The sequence below is a fragment of the Netta rufina genome (genome assembly GCF_964035555.1).
Source record: "Netta rufina genome assembly, chromosome: 3".
NCBI classification, from domain to species: Eukaryota; Metazoa; Chordata; class Aves; order Anseriformes; family Anatidae; genus Netta; species Netta rufina.
In genome coordinates, this window is record NC_140125.1 from 66340953 (window position 1) to 66358239 (window position 17287).

Here is a 17287-nt window from a genome sequence, read left to right on the forward strand (position 1 = left end):
TTTTTTTCCTCATTGCTATTCTGTAAAATGAGAATCATTTGCATTGTACGTATATATATATATATGCAAGTATATATATATGCAAGTATATATATATGTAAGTTATTTATGAGGGTTCACAATTTAAATAGTCATCCATTAAACAGCTTAGACCAGTCTAAGGATCCTTGAGGTCTTTCACAGAATGCAAGCTTTCAGAAGGGCCATAGTCATTTCATGTACTTCGTGCAAGTAGCTCCTGATCTTGCAATGTGAGTATATATTTCTTTGTTTTTACTGACTACTGGAATTGATTTAGTTACATACTGACATAAACTATCTATCACCAAGTCTAATATGTATGTGTATGGGTGCTGAAGGTAAGTGCTAAGGATCAAACTAAACAAAACAAAATATGTAGGTTACAATCAAATATCATTCATCTTTAGCTGTGGTCAGCATTAAAGAACTGGGGTAATATTCATGTGAAGTAAGTATTAGGTGGTATTTCCACTATAACATTCAGTTGTTGCCCATATTTAGCTACGTATGTGTATGTGTGTAGGTTTATGACTAAGTCAACAAACTTCCATTTAAGTTGTCACCAGAGTATGTTTCATTTTTTTGTATGGACACAGCCATTTTTTCATGTTGCTTCATGGATGCCTGGCTTTGCGCCTTTCATTGAGAGGTTCCTATCTCTTCTTATTTACTGTAAACACAGCTGATTAACAGCAATAGAATCCCCTACAGAGATCCAGCACTTAGGGACTTAAGAGAGACTATCACAATTTGTTTTTCAAAATCTTAGCGACAATGTACAGAAGCATTTAGGACTTTGCATTAGCTTTTCCTGTAAAGCATTACAATGAAGAAAACATAAAATACAAATGAACACTCTTTAAATTTACTGAAAGGTAGGCTCTTTTTTTTTCTTTTTTTTTTTTTCTTTTTTTTTTTAATCAAATATCATGTTCACACTGTCAGACAGGACAGGAAGATCTAAAATATTCTCAAGGTGTATTAAACTAGTACATTTGAGATTTTAAATGCAAAATAATTTTATTTAACTGCAGAGATAGACCAATAAAACATCTACCTAGTCCACATTTTGAGAAATATACAAATGAAAAACAAACAAAAATCTGTTGGTCTTACTGTATCTTAATGGTCTGCACTGTACAAAATATTTTAGTCCCAGAAGATATTGTCCATGATACCCAGGTTGTAATAACTTGATCATGTTATGTAGGCATTTGAAATTACTTTTTTTTTTTTGCAGGATTATATAAGAAAAATCTGTTGGCAAGATGAGCGATCTGTTTTGGCATTACCTATAGAAATTAAGTTATCCAGTTCAGCAAAGGCTTAGCTATGCATGTCTCCTATATAAGTAATCTCATCAGTTTCATTGGAACTGTAGATATGAACAGTTTGACTACAATTTAAGACCTTCTCAGGATTATGAATCTTAACACTAGACAGGTATTTTGAAAAATCTATGCTAATGGCAGCCGCACTGTGACATAAAGATATTTTTAATAGTATCTTGTTATTCATTTACCTAATATTTCATTAACCACAGTCTCACATTCCCTGAGTTCTTTGAAAAAATACAAGCTTTCATAAGGGCCAAGGTCATTTCATTTACATGGAAAAAAAAAAAAAAAAGTTAACACAAAGCTCAGAAAATGAGTCTTGCACTCCATGGTATAATACTTAGATTGGTAACAGTGAGTACTGGGGAGAAGGGAATTATCTGGGAAGAGTATAGTGCTACAGTATTTATTTGCTTTTTGTCACATTTGACACATTTCTAATTTTTAATTAAAAATAAAAGCTGTCATTGTTTTAGAGCAACCTAAAGAGCAAAAACATAAGCATTCAGGTCACAGAAATTTAATATTTTTAAAACTACAGGAGTTTCAAATGCTCAAATATCCTTCAGTCATGTACAGTCCAGAGAAAAGAATCAGTCTTCAAGAAGTTGCCAGTATCATAGAATCATAGAATGACTTGGGTTGGAAATGACCTCAAAGATATTATTATTATATTATTATAGTTCCAACCCCCCTGCCATAATCAGGGATGCCACCCACTAGGTCAGGTTGCTCAGGGAAGTTCAGGTTGCTCAGGAAGATCAGGCTGCTAAGTAAATTTGTTCTACAAAAAAATGCAGGTTGATTCATTTACTGTCTTAATGTAAGAGACTGACCCTCTGTGTAAGTACTAAAATGCAGTGTTATATCCAAGGCTGAAGTCTGTTATTACTTTAATACTCTCTTTTGGGATATTATATATAGATATTTGCACACTCAAACACCCATGTACATATACCTGTAAGTATGCCTTATCTGCATAGTAGTTACATAGAACAGAGAATTGGTTTCTTAGCACCATGACAGTTCTACAGCAGTTCTACTACTGCTTTTTGTAGGATCATATCAACATACTATTTTCAGTTTTAAAAAGAAACAGCACCACCTTGTATCCCAAAATAAAGCTACAGCTATTCAGTATCTTTCTAAATGGCCGTGCAATATATGCACATGCATAAAAACATATTTATTCAACCAAAAAAAGGTAAATGTTTTAGAAATGTTAAAGTAGAACATTAAACCTTGAAACCTCAGTTCAAGACACTTATTTTTAGAATAATATTATTACAGAGAGATGGATGAGTATTTGAACTAAAGTTATTTTTTGTTACTGAAGGCTTTTGAGTTATGTTCTGTTTGTGAATGAAAAGATTAGGTTCAATTTGCATTATCCACAGGATCATACTACTTGGTTTTCTTATCTAAACAGTGATAAATGTTGGTGAAAATGCTTTAGAAACAAAGTTCCAAAAAGGTCTCTATAAATTATTCATCAACTATACTCATTAGTTGATACTTGCTCTGCTGCACTTCAAATGTTTGTCATTGAAAGCAGAGAAAATATAATATGATGTAGGTAACTAGCCATCCACGACTGAGAAGAAAAGCAAATCGTTACATAGTCCACAGCTGAAGAAATTATTTGTCCAAATTATATAGTGAAAAATTATGAATACATTAAAGGTAAATTATGATCTATTGGCAAAGCATTCTTAATAAAAACTAATTATATTTGTAATGAGAACTGTTTTTAACCAATCTTTAAAGTGCTTATTGGAGAGAAAACTATTTCCCTACTCATCACTAGTGTTTCATGGTTGCTAATACAAGGATGGATGGAAAATTGCCCTTCAATTAGATACACTTTTTAAAGTATTGCATTAGTCAAACAAACCAGAAGATCCCTTACGGAAGTAGAACTCATTAAAACTGCAGTCAAGTACTGTGTCGTGTCTTGTTTTGTTTCCTTTCCATTGCTTACAACATCCTACAGATGGCAGGAGATGAATTTTCTTTCACTACCAATTCTGACTTTTCTATTTCTAAATTCTGATTTCTCTTATGTCAGTTGTCTTTCAAGCTTGGAAAAGATTCCACTACCATTAGACCTGACTGAACTACAATCTAATCCTTATGTGAAACCAAAATATAATCACTGCTCATTCTCAGAAAAGAATATAGCTCTGACCTCAACTGCTGCTAATATCAACATTTTAAAATTTCAGCATATGCATAAAAATGTAGTTAAGCCTATAAATGCTCTTGGACAAACTCTTAGGTACAGAATTTTCTGAAGTGTCACTTTAATGGGAACCTGTAGAATATGTAAGTTTAAACTTTAAGGAAGAACAAAACAGCAAGAAGACAATATGGGATGTATACCATCAGTTCAGTGGAACCCAGAAGACTCATGGAGAACTTGACATCATTTGTAAGTAATTCTGTTCTGAGAGGTTAGTGGGAAAACAGTAGACAACATGAAAAGAAAGATTAAAGCAAAGAAGGAAAGTAAACACAGTGAGAGAGGTAACTGGAGAACAAAAGGATAAGCTAAAAAAATGTAACCTTTTTATAGAAATCACAAGAATGTAGCATTGTCTGAACCAGAGAATGATTTCAGATCCTGACAACATTTATTAATTAATAAATTAATTTTTATTAATTAAGCTGCATGGTCCTTTCCTGCTTAATGTTTTCTGTATTTTTCACTAGAAACTTTCTTTTGATACACTTCATGTAATTTTATCATTTGGGAACTTTTTTAAAAAAAAACAAAAAAACAAAAAAACTTGCAAGCATTTTAAGAATGTTTAAACTGGCTTAAACAAAGACTAATAAAACAAACCAACCAATCAGAAAATGCCACACTGCTTTTACGCTTCCTTATTGTATGCAAAAGCCAGGGGACTAATAAATTCATCTAAGAAAAAAGGTTATGTTTCTGATTCTGGGACTTTTCACACCATTGATGCAATAGGTATTGAACAATGTTTAAGAGAATTAATGCGTAGATGTCATACTTATGTCCTTAAAAAAATAAAAAATAAAAAATAAGAGAGAGAGAGATGCTTCTCATAAGGCAAATACTCACTGTCTTGATGGAAATTTGGATTTCCTATCATACTTTTTCTTAATATTTTCACCTACACTTTTTCTTTGACATAGTGGTAGAAAATAAATATAAATAAAAAAATCTGTTTATTAAAATCCCTAGCCTGTGGGATAAAAGAATAGGTATAGTTTGCCTATAGAAATTTATCCCCAGGAGAAACTATTAAAGATAGTGAAGAGTAATTGACTGTGTCTATTTCATAACATTTTTATAAAGTAAGGAATGCAATGCTAAACCACATTTTAATTTAAACAATTTTGATATTTCTACAATTCATACTGAGCAGCAGCAGCAGATCTGCAAGCTTCATAAAGAGCTGCCACTTTGCCTCTTTCAGTTAAAAATACAAGGTACAGAGAATATATTAAATCCTCTTTCTGTGCATTCTTTTAGAATTCTTAATAATGACTTCTTCCATGTAAGCAAAGCATACATGCCCATAATGATGTCTACAGCATCATTAGGAAATAATAATACTAAATCAGTCATGATTCTGAGACCACAAGTAATTTTATTCTTTTTGAGGAAACAGCAATTCCATGCCAAAATATCATAGTTTTCTGTTTTTGAGTTTGTTTTCCAACAACTGATATGGCTTTAAGACAAATATATATTTTTACATTTCTAATAGTTTTCATAATCATTCATAAATATTGCTCTTTCTTAATTATCTTCATTAACTAACGCAAAATAATTTGAAGCTGTAAATCCACTGATAGAAAAATCCATTTATCCATGGACTTTTTTTACAGAAAATTCACTTGAAAGAATGGATAAATTATGCTTTGGAAATGGAAAATGAAGTAAGAATTTTCTAAGGCCGAACTGATGATGCTATATAATATTATACCATAGTCTAACATTCTTACATGGAAAATAGTTGCAAGTTAACTTGCAATCTGCTTGCAATGATTACTAGTCTCAAATATGACAGACAAACAGACTAAGATACTTTTTGTTTTGAGTCTGAAATGCTCTTTAAAAATGCTAATTTTTTAAATTTAAAAATGTAGGAAAATACACTACAACTAATATTTTGAAATGCGACATATGTAGCTATACAGAGAGTGTCCTAGTTCAGGGAGCTGGGCTGGTGGAATATTCTGTCTCTTCTACTGAGGTTGAGGGCATGAATTTACATGTACATTACACTAAAGGAGAGGCGAAGGAAATGTAGTGCGTATAGTCCTTGCACAAACATCTGTTCTTTCCCTGATGATACTAAATGAGTGAAGGGAAAAATGGTTGCTCCAGTTGCCCATAGTAACATGACAGACTCACTGACTATGAAATATACATGCGTGGTGAAAAGAAACTTTCCTGGTGACCCAAGGAAGCTTCATTCACGTGAAGAGAAACATTCTGCATCCCTTCTCAATACCTCCTCCTTGGACAGAAGAATATGGTTTCAGTTATTAATGCATGCAGTTTCAGTTCCCTCTGCATGCATGAGCACTTGACCCAAGTGTTAGCTACTTTTCTGTGTTTTTTCTTTATAGTACCATAAGCATACAAGGAAAATGGAACAGTTGATACAATACTTGTCTTTGCTAGACAAATGATATTCCTCTTTTCCTCTTCTTATAAAGTTATTATATTATTAGTGTGATTACTGTATGAAATCCAATCATAGTGTGTGAGAAGAAAAAAAATAAATACAAATTGGAAATTGGAACAAGCAGCTTAACAGCTTTCTGAGGTGTTTTGTGTGATCTTGGTATTTCTCTCACATCAGGCTTTGGCAAGAAGCCCAAGGCCTGAATGGCTTTGTACATTTTATTTATTAAAATACTCTGGAAACAGATTAACTTCATGTGTGCATTATTTATTATTGTTTCACCTGCTATGGAGAGAAATATCATGCACACTGATGAATATACTGAAGGTGGCCTACTTTCAGTGTAATGAAACCATAAATGCTTTTAGTTCATTTTTTGCAATGCTGCTGCACAAAAGATACCTCTTCTAACTTCTCTAACAGAAAAATTACAGGAGAGAGATATTTGCATGAGTAATCAAGGAGCTAGTCTTCCACCTTTAAATGAAGCTCATCTTTTTCTGTCACACTAATGGTTGGTGCTACTTTCAGATTCAAGTTCTCTGTTACTTAGTTTGAGTGAGGTCTACAATACATATATCAAATTACAAGAGTTTCAGTTTAAGCTGCAAACCAATCCAGAGATAAAACACTGTTAATGTTTCTAGCTGGAAGGTCTTCTATGTGTTTCACTCTTTGGCCTTGTTCATTAAGGATACAGATCTTCTTTCTGAGACATTAATATTCTGACACACAGTTCTCTGATTTTATGCACATGGTGTAGATGAGGAAAAGTTACAAGGAGCACTTGCATATTGGTGGAAAGTCTTCACTGACCACAGGAATTCTGCCATCATCCAGAGATTAGTAATACTTCTTATTGTAGAAATTTGTAAAGATCTAATTTACACTTCTGTATTTGGAGTTATTCCAAGAGCTGAATCACTGTACAGCAAGTGTCCTGACAGTGGATTTATTTTTTCTCTTAATATATTGGATGTATCATATTTTACTTAAGTAAAAGCAAAACAAATAACCCAAAGTAAATCAAACTTTCCTGTTTACATGGGAAAAAAAACAAAACAAAACAAAAAAAAACAGTGAACTTGGAATGTAACCCTTAAAATGATGAAGCTGTAATCCAGCAGTAACTAATTTACTCATGACTGATTCTGTCTGTCAAAGTTTCAGATATCTACTTCACAATGTATGATGAGTGTTGATTTTTGAATTTGCAGATATGTAGCCTTCTCATTTGATACACCACTGTGAGCATGCTATTTACTTCAGTGTTGCCTCTTTGTTCCTGGATGTGTTTTCCTAGATTTTCAATGAGTGTCACCCAAATATTTGGAATTATATCCTATTTTAAAGTCTCCTAGATAATTTTTTCTTCCACAGAGTTTACATACTTTAAATACCATAGCAAAACACTTCTTTTGTGTCTGCTTTATGTATTTAGTTTGTGTAGCTCTTAGACTTTTTTTTTCCCCTCAGAAATCAATTCCACCTCGCTTGCAATCACTTTAGTACTTCTTATTCTGAACTATCTACATAGAAAACCTCTCAGAGTTTCCTATATATTTCAAGTGTTGAGATGCCTGGAATGGAGCATAGAATTCCTTACACAACCTTGTAAGAGCTATGTAGAGATTAACACTTCATTTCTGCATGACTTCACGCTTTAGTACAAGCAGCCAAAAAAATCCCATTTGCCATTCTCCCCAGAGGTGCACAGAGTTCATCTACAATTTAATGTCCACAACCATTCCAAAGTCTCCTTTGCCATCACTCCATTTCTAGTTTATTCTTTGGATGTAATACTGTGATTCAGATTAATTCTTTCATATAGAATTAATCTGAATCACAGTATTACATTTCATTACTTTCATTCTTTCCCAAGTCCTCCACCTTCCCATCCCAATGAAGACAGAGCGGACAGGAATTGGGAGTTTCAGTCAGTCCATAACAGCTCCTCTCTGCTACTTCTATCTCACACTTTTCCCTTGTTGCACTGTAGATCCTCTTCAGGTTTCCTTCAGGACATACCCACCTTCTCCATCATGGTCCCCCATGGGCTGCAGTGTGGGTGTCTGCTCCACTCCTACTCAACGGGCTGTGAATGAATCTATTCCAGCGCATACAGCACCTCTTCTTAATTTCTCACCTTGTTGTCTGCAAGGTTGTTTCTCAGGGGGTTGTTTTGTTGTTCTGATTTTCCTCACTCCACACTGCCAGGAATGTTTTTTACCATTTCTTAAGCCCACTTTTCCTGAAGTACTACTACCATGTATACTGGGCCCAGCCATGCCCTACGGTGGGGCTGTTGGAGCCGGCTGGAACCAGCTGTGTCTTATATGGGACAGCCCCAGCCTTTCCCCACAGAGGAGCTCCACAGCCCTGTGGTGGTTTTACCCTGTCGATCAGCTGAACTCCAGTGCAGCTGTTCTCTCACTCCCCTTCCTCAAAGAAAATGGGGAGAAAATACAATGGAAAGAGCTCAAGGGTTGAGATAAGGACAGGAAAATCACTCAACAAGTACTGTCACAGACAAAACAGATTCAGCTTAGGAAGATTAATATAATTTATTGCCTATCAATGGCAAACTAAAAGCAAACTAAAAACCCCTTCCCCCAATCTTTTCTACCTGCTCCCCCTGAGCAGCACTGTCTGTCCTTAACACTTTGTCTCCGCCGGTCCTTCACGGCCACTCTCTGCCCCTGCTCCATGTGTGGTCCCTCCCACAGGTTGCCGTCCTTCCTGAACTGAGCCTGCAAGGGCTGCCTACAGGCAGCAACTCTTCAACAACTGCTCCCACATGGCTCCATACCACGGAGTCCATCCTCCAGGAGCAAACTGCTCCAGCACGGGTCTCCCACGGGTAGCCGGCAGCTCCTCCCAGACTCCCTGCTCCAGTGTGGGCTCCTCTCCATGAGCTGCAGCATTAGCCCAGGGCCTGCTGCTGCAGGGGCTCTCCATGGGCCGCACCCTCCTCCAGGCCACATCCCTGTGCTTTATCGGGGGCTCCTCCACAGGCTGCAGCGTGGAGATCTGCGCCATGCGGGACTCATGGGCTGCAGGGGGACAGCCTGCTCCACCAGGGGCCCCTCCACAGGCTGTAGGGGAACTTCTGCTCTGGCACCCGGAGCACCTCCTGCCCTTCTGCTGCACTGACCTTGTTTGGACTGATTCTCTCTCCTCTCTCTTCTCTCCCCAGCTGCTGTTATGCAGTAGAGTTTTTCCCCTTAATTCTGCTGTCATGGAGGTGCAACCAACATTGCTCTGAGCAGCAGCAGGTCCATGTTGGAGACAGCTTGTAGGAGTGTGGCCATGGGAGTCTACGAGTCCCATGGTTGGTGATAACATCAGACTCTTAACAATGAGCTCATGAGGAATGTAAAGAGTTTAGAGGGAACAAAGAAGGGTGATTCAGGAGATGACCTGTTGTCTCCAACTGCTTGTTCTCCAGTCTTAAGACAGGGAGGTTGCTGAGTGCAGTTGCTGGGCAAAGTTGTTTGACCAATGAATAGTTAGTGGAAAAGTACTGCTGTAGAGCGAATGTCATCAATAAAGAAGTAGCAGTTACTGATCCTAAAAGAACCCTGGTGTGCATGTGGTATTTACACCACAATGGCTGGAGCAGACTGCGATCTGACATGGAACAGCTGCTGGACTATTCTCACAGAGGCCACCCCTGCAGCCCCTCTGCTACCAAGCCCATGCCATGTAAAACCAATAAAAGCCCCCTGTCAGCACCTGAACATGGATATCCAATACAATAAGAACCAAAGGCAGGCTAAAAATATGAATAATATCATGACAATAGTGAAATCAGTGAAATATTAGTTTCTAGAACTTGTTTTGTGTGTATGTGTGATGGTTTTTAATGAGAAGCTTAAAAACTAAATTGAAGTATTAACAGGAGTAACATAAAGAGGGCAAGGGAGAAATGAAACTTAAAGTAAAAGAAGAAAGATAATGAAATAGAGAGCTTGTTAAAGTCTGAATTGACAAGATATAGACCAAAATGTTAATTGGTAAAGGAAGAAGAATGATATATCCACCTCCTTTCAGAGAAGAACATGGAAAGTTTCATTTCCAGATGCATTATAGAAAGCAGGAAGTGGCAAAGAAAACTGGTTAGCATTCTTAAATAAAGCATCTATAAGCAAGTGCTTGCTATAATAAATTGAATAAATAACCCCTATTAGCAAAATATATGTTTTTCCTGTTGCTCTACATCACAGCTGATAGCTTTTCCCCTTAGATTTTGAACTCTTTTTAGCCAACACATAAAAATAGGCACTTTATTAAATTTCACCTGTTTATTCCCTTTTAAAGATAAAAGTAAATGTACTTTGACAGTATCATTCATATTAGTATGCCCATGTGCTCATGAACCACCTAGGTATCCCTTACAAATAAGACTCTAGGGGGTGTTCTCCAGGTAAACAATGTGTAAAATATATAGGAAAGTGTATTACATCTTCTTGGCATGATATTCCACTCTTTGCAATAGTTCTTTCTTTTACTCTTCTTTCCCTAATCCTCCATTCCTCTGCTTACTACCCATCATTTGAATAAGGACCTTCTTTCTGACAGCTAGCTACTCATCGGTTCTTTGTGTAAGCAAGCTGAAATGTTACACAAAGATAGATGTTACATTTGTAGGATTTTTGATCTTCCTAGCTTCTCTTGGATAGGTTATATATGAATATGAAGGCAGTAAGAATATGTTTATATCAGTAGGCAAGACTTTGTGTACAACATCAGAATTTGGAAGATGAAATACATTAAAAGGAATTTGCCTGGAGGATTGCCTGGAGGATTGCTCTTGCTACTTATCCCAGATTTAGATGTAGAACATATCTTGAGTTGTTTGACCATAAAAACAGTAGTACCATATTGGATTTAGATTCTTCTAGTGGCTTGAAAGGGAATAGTAGTTTAACTGAGCACTCTTCCCCCCACACACACCTTTTTAATGGAACAGAGGTCACCTATGACTTTTATTATAATCCATATTTGTTTTGCCTTATCACTTAACATAATAGACACAACACATTTTAGTGGGAAATCTACAAGTAATGAAAAAATAATTCTTGTTATCCCATTCTATAGGTGAAAGAACTTAGGTATATAGCAGGAAAGTGATGCATCCAAAGATATACAAAAAATATTATCACATTGAGGCATGACTGTTCAGAGATATAATTATAAAGATAGTAATATGGGTATATTTATTTCTCATTGTCACCTGCTAGAACTAAAAACACTATTTTTATTTTCATAATGTGCTCTAAGTTTTATTACAATTCCTCTGTATGTTCAAGAACCAAGATCACATCATCAAACTACATCTTTCTGGGGGAGTAAAAACCTCAAGTCCAGGAACACATAATACACACCGGAATGCTATAGGCTATGTATGTAGCTCTCTATATCATGGAGAATTAATGGTATTGTTATTATTATTATTTATATTCACTGCAACAACTGTACATCAATATAATGGTAGATAAGTAGCCATTGCTTTCTTCATCTTAAGCATTAAGGATGTTGTTTACCATTTCTCATTTCACACAGTGTTGCTCTGAAAAAATCAAAGCAAATAGAAAAACAAACAAACAAACAAACAAAAAAACAATATAGGCAAAAATGAGACATTGAAATATATACATGTATTTTCAAAGTACAGTAGGGAGAGGGAAGGTCAATGAACAATGTAATTGATGGCAGTACCAAAATGTTTCCTATCCTGCAACATTGCTAGACTATGTTGATCACAAATGCCAAATCAGATCAAAGTATAGAAATGCAAGGTAACACCCTTTATTGTTCACATTGATTGCATCAAAGGAAATAGAATGTAAATTAGGAAAGCTTTGATGAATGGATAGGCAGCCAAAAGTACAATAAAGTGTTGGGTTTCTCTCTCCTAGCAGAAGCACACACTGTGTTACACAGCTAATCAAAATGCACAGTGCATATTTCAGTAGATTGAAATCAATTGTAACATGAGATAGCCTTTTATTTTATTCATCTTGACTCTACTGAGTGATTACTTTACCTTCTGCTGTTCAGCAACTTTCAGAATAATGCACAACTCAGTGGACTTACTTAATGCCTGTGTGTTGAATCTTTACTTTATTTAATGTATTTACCAGAGACTGGTGGTGCAGAAGGCTGCAGCCTTGTATGATTTCTTGAAGGATATGTGGGTCACAGCTTCACCAGAGGAAACTTTGATTTTTATTGCCGATATAAAGTTTCTACATTGATGGAATCACATTCTTTATCTTCACAATGGAGAGCAATGGCTACACCATTTTAGCATTGCTGCCAGCCAATTAGTGCAACGCCATGATCATGTAGTTTCACAAAAGGCCAACAGGCTTCCCCCATTGTAAAACAAGAATAAATTCTGTAAAATTTATGGCCAAATTACTGGCAGCTGAGGTGCACAGTGAAATGTGGTCAATTAATGTGATGACTGTAAATCATGGTTACAGCTAGCTGTGTAAATAACACTTTATATAACAAACATAAATATCAACACAAGTGACTCAGTTTAGCAGTGGCACAAACTGTTGTTGATGGTCACATACTGAAGTGCGGAAATGAAAACAAGGTAAATATACAGCAGGAAAAAATGTTTAACCACTAAGGCAATGTTTTAGGTGACATAGTAACAAAAAACAGGGTACAAACCAGCAGGTTGACAGAACATAACCACCAAAACAAACTGAATGCCAGATAATAAAAAAAGTCAAAAGATTAACAGGAATTCATATACTATGATTCTAAACATATTTTTAAGCAAATGTCTATCACCAGTCTCCTGAGTAATACCCTCATACCATCTTAAACATATTGATCACTTTTTTAGAGTAACACTTTATATCCCCCTCATTTTTTTCCCATCTTTCCATTTGCGTAACTACAACTAGCACGTACCTACAACTCAATGAACTCAGCAGTCAAAATATAAGAGTTTTAAATTAAAAATTCTATTTCACCCTAAAAATTTAAATGAAATTTGAGGGAGTGATTATTCCCTCTGCTTAGCACTCGTGGAGGCCACATCTGAAGTACCGTGTTCATTCTGGGGCATCACGACACGGGAAGGCATAGCCAAATGGGAGATAGACTCCAGTGGAGATCCGCCAAGATTTATAGCGGGCTGGAGCACATCACATGTAAGAAGGTGCTGAGAGAGTTGAATTTGTTCAGCCCAAGGTACGGGAGGTTAAGAGGATATCTAATTGATGTCTTCAGCTACATAAAGGGTAGCTACAGAAAAGACAGAGCTAGACTCCTCTTGGAGGTACACAGAGAATGAGTGAGATGCAGTGGACACAAGCTGCAGCGAGAGAAACTCTTGTTAATGTCAGGGCCCAAATGTGCCTTCTTTTCTTCATCTTGTAGTTTAGAATTGTTCAAAGCTGTCTCTGATAAGAGCCGTTGTGAGGAAAGTTAGAACAAATCCAAATCCAGGGTGCCCACAAACAGGCCTGCTAAAAAGTCTCAGCAAAGTCTTCCACATCCTGTCCTTGGAAGCTGCTTTTAGAGAAGGATCTTGCTTTCAGCTTCAACCTAAGCTACTTGCAACTGTGTTGCAGCTATGATTGTCCTCTACCACATACCCCTGTAGTCCAAACTATGACCTTCATCCATAGGATGATGTCTGGGCCTGGCCTCAGCCCATTCCCATGGCCCTATACATGGGAATGTGTGTATGCCCTCACAGGGCACTGTCTGACCCTAGGTCTCCTCCCCTCACTACACCTGCTACTGATCCCTATCTGCAGGCCAAAATCCTGGCCTAGCCGTGGCCAGTCCTTGTCCACAGGGAGGGGCCCAATGCCTGGGGCTGAGGCTGCTCCAGCTGCCCCCTTTCCTACCCTTCTCTCTGGCTGGGGTGGTGGGACAGGCCCTTTCTGCAAGGCCCTGTTCCTCTCAGCCACCAGGGTTCCCTGGCCCAAGGGGCGCCCTGGCCCATGGGGCACCCTGACAATTAGACACAAGAAAAAAATTCCTCATCAAGAAGGTCATTAAATAATGTGGCAGGTTCTTTGTTATGTAGTGCCATCAGAGAGGCTGTTGAATTTCCATTTTCAGAGATGTTTCAGAGCTCAAATGGACAAAGTTCCAGGCCAAAGCCAAGGCTAGAATGCAACCTGGAAGCTGACCTCGATTTGAGCAAGTTATTGGAGGAGATGACATGCAACAAGGTGACCTAAGAGACAAAAGAATTTTAGGTATATAACTTAAAGAGAAAACTCAAGGCATCCTTCTTTCATGACCACAATTTCTAGACTCTGCATTTTGAAATGGATAGGCAAGTCAACTGTTAATACCCTTGATGGTGCACCCCAGAATCAGACACAGTCCTATCTTCTGTGGCATTACAGTGCTTTAAACACCACAGTGTAGGAAACAACTTAGTATTTGAGTGTAATCAGATAACTGAAAGAGGTCTGTAAGTTAAAAGCCCCAGCAGGATACTTCACTAGTTCAGTTCCAGAAGGAAAAATTGCCATGTTTAAAATTGCTGATGACTCTTTGTGTGTTGAATAGACAATATATAAACTAAATTCCTATGAACTGGGGGAAAAAGGACTGCAAAAGCTATAGTTGAAAGCAGGCATCAAGCCCTGCTATCACAGATACCACATTTTATAATCTCCCACAAATTCATCAAGTTCCAGTTTAAAAACAGCTGAATTGTTTCACCCTAGTACTCTCAATTGGTGGACAGATCCAAAATCTGAATGCTCCATTGGTCAGCAACATTAATCTAACTTTCAGCCTGAATTTATTCATAGCTAGTTTATCCGATGTCTTCTTGTGCCAAAATGATTCTCTAGTTTAAATAGATTTTTCCCTTTTGGGGGTATTTGTAAACAAATTCATACTCATTCTTAACTTTTGTTTGCTTTGCTAATCAAGCTAAGCTCCACTATTAAAAGGGAGGGGTCTCTATGCACCTTGGTAGCCCTTCTGGCCTGTTCCAGTTTCAATTTATCTTTCTGGAATGCATCTGATCTGGAAAGATTTTACCAGAATCTTATATAGCAATGCTACTATTTCCAGTCTTTGATATCTTTTTTTGATTCAATTTAGAATCAAATTTTTCATTTTCATAATCAAATCCCCTTGACAGCTCTAACAGCCTATGGGTTAGGTAGAACACCTTTCTGCCCATTTGCCATATGCAACTGATGGTTAACCAGCTTAAAGCAAAGCTTTCTACTATGAATCATCAAGGGTCTAACCTGCTATTTTGTGCTACTGAATTCCATCCCATTTGTATTGCTTTTTGTGTTTGTTTTTTTTTGTTTGTTTGTTTGTTTGTTTTTGTTGGAGGGGTGAGGGGGAGGAAGTGGTTTGGTTTGATTTGTTTCTTTATTTTGTGAGCTCTGCCTTGATAATAGCTTCCAATTTTATGTCAGTATTTCATCAGTACAATATTGTATCACAAAAGCAAACATTCAGTACGAAAGTGCTGAAGGGCACTCTCCTTGTTACTGCCTCAAGCTGTGTTATATATCAAAGCTTCCCTGATGCCATAAAGACTAGTTCAACACTCCTAGTTTTTTTACTCATCTGACTAGAAAATGAGTTTTACCAAGTTATCTGTGGGTTAGCTTGACAAGATGATCTAACTTTGGTAATACATACCTTTCTTTATACCTTCACCATCAAAATACTATGTTTTTATTTTCCTTTTCTTTTGTGCTACTGATTTTCATACCTTTTTTAAGGAAATGCATTCAGTTTACAGTTTAGCAGATCTTCTTTTATTCCTTTTTATTTCTGCTTCTGAGAGAAGTTCTTGCTGATATGGTCTTTCCGAAGATAAAATCCAAAGTTATATTCTAAAGATATATATTATTTTCTCCTTAGTTATATATCATTGGTGACTGACTTTAGTGGATTCAGGAGTCACCTGTGATTGAAATTCTTACAATCCTGTTATACCAATTAAGAATATAACGTTGCTGTGGTCTTTTTTCTTTTTTTTTTTTTCTTAAGAAAGGGCTCTCCTAGTACAGAGGTCTCAATTTTAGCTTTTTGTTTTCACACAAAATTCTACCAAATTCAGCAAACATTATTGCATTTTAATTGTGAAAAATAGTAGTCTGGTTTGAGTAACAATACTATCATTTTATGAATCATGACTATGGCATAAAACGTCCATTTATTTTTGTTAGTGCTAACTGAAAGAAGGAATAAACATCACGTTTTCTCAAAAGTGTAAAAATGTACCTTCTGTATTAACAGTATGTTTATCATTACATAGCTTGCCTAATGTCAGAAGAAATCCAAACAAATCCATCATTATTATGTGTGAGGTTCACAGCTCAGGTCATTTGTCACAGCATGCAGTTATTATACACCAAAGGTCAGGTCTATATAAAGAAAATGGAAAGTTTACTTTCTTTTCATAATATTTTTTAGTATGTGACTTGTCTCTGTCCAGAGTGTTTAATGTGGAATGTTGCAATTTAATTATTCATCTTACAACATATACTTTAAAAAAAAATCTGCTGAAGGTAATATACAAAGGATAATGAAAATCAAACCAAGGAGGGTAGTTGATATAAAATTACTCACTGTTCCTATGAGGCACCGATACTACCCTGTGATGTACAAACAGGAGGGGAGGTTCATCAATAGGCTAGAAATAGACATTCCACTGGAAAAAAATAGACTGGCAATGAACAGTGGCTTCCAAGTTATTCTGAGCTAAGAAGAGTTCAATTCTGCTACATGAAAAAGGGCAATTAACAATTAAGTATATAAATGCCAGCAGACAACTGATCATGCTGCAAAACGAGATATATTCATACGTTGTCAGATCAGTCAGCTGTTTGTGCAGTTGCTTATTGCCTATGGGGCTCCAGAGGATTAATTACACTGTGACAGCAGGCCTTTTTGTTACTTAGTTTTGTCTGTACAAGTAATTGAGTGTGCAGCTATGAACAGAGTATGCTGCTGTGACCATAATAAAGACAAACAGCAAGAGACAGGCATGCCATGACAATACAGCCTACAGACCACAATGCCATTACAGGAAGGTAAACTGCAAAGCAAAAAGTTTTCCCTGAGTCTAAGGTTCACTTCTGTTACCCCAAGACAAGTTGCTCTGGATAATTGAAAACAACTTACATCAATGGAATAATAAAGAATTCTAGATGCTGCCAAAATCATTATTGTTTTCATTAAAAGTAAAGCTCTGTAGGTCAGATCATCAGCTGCAGTAAATTAGCACAG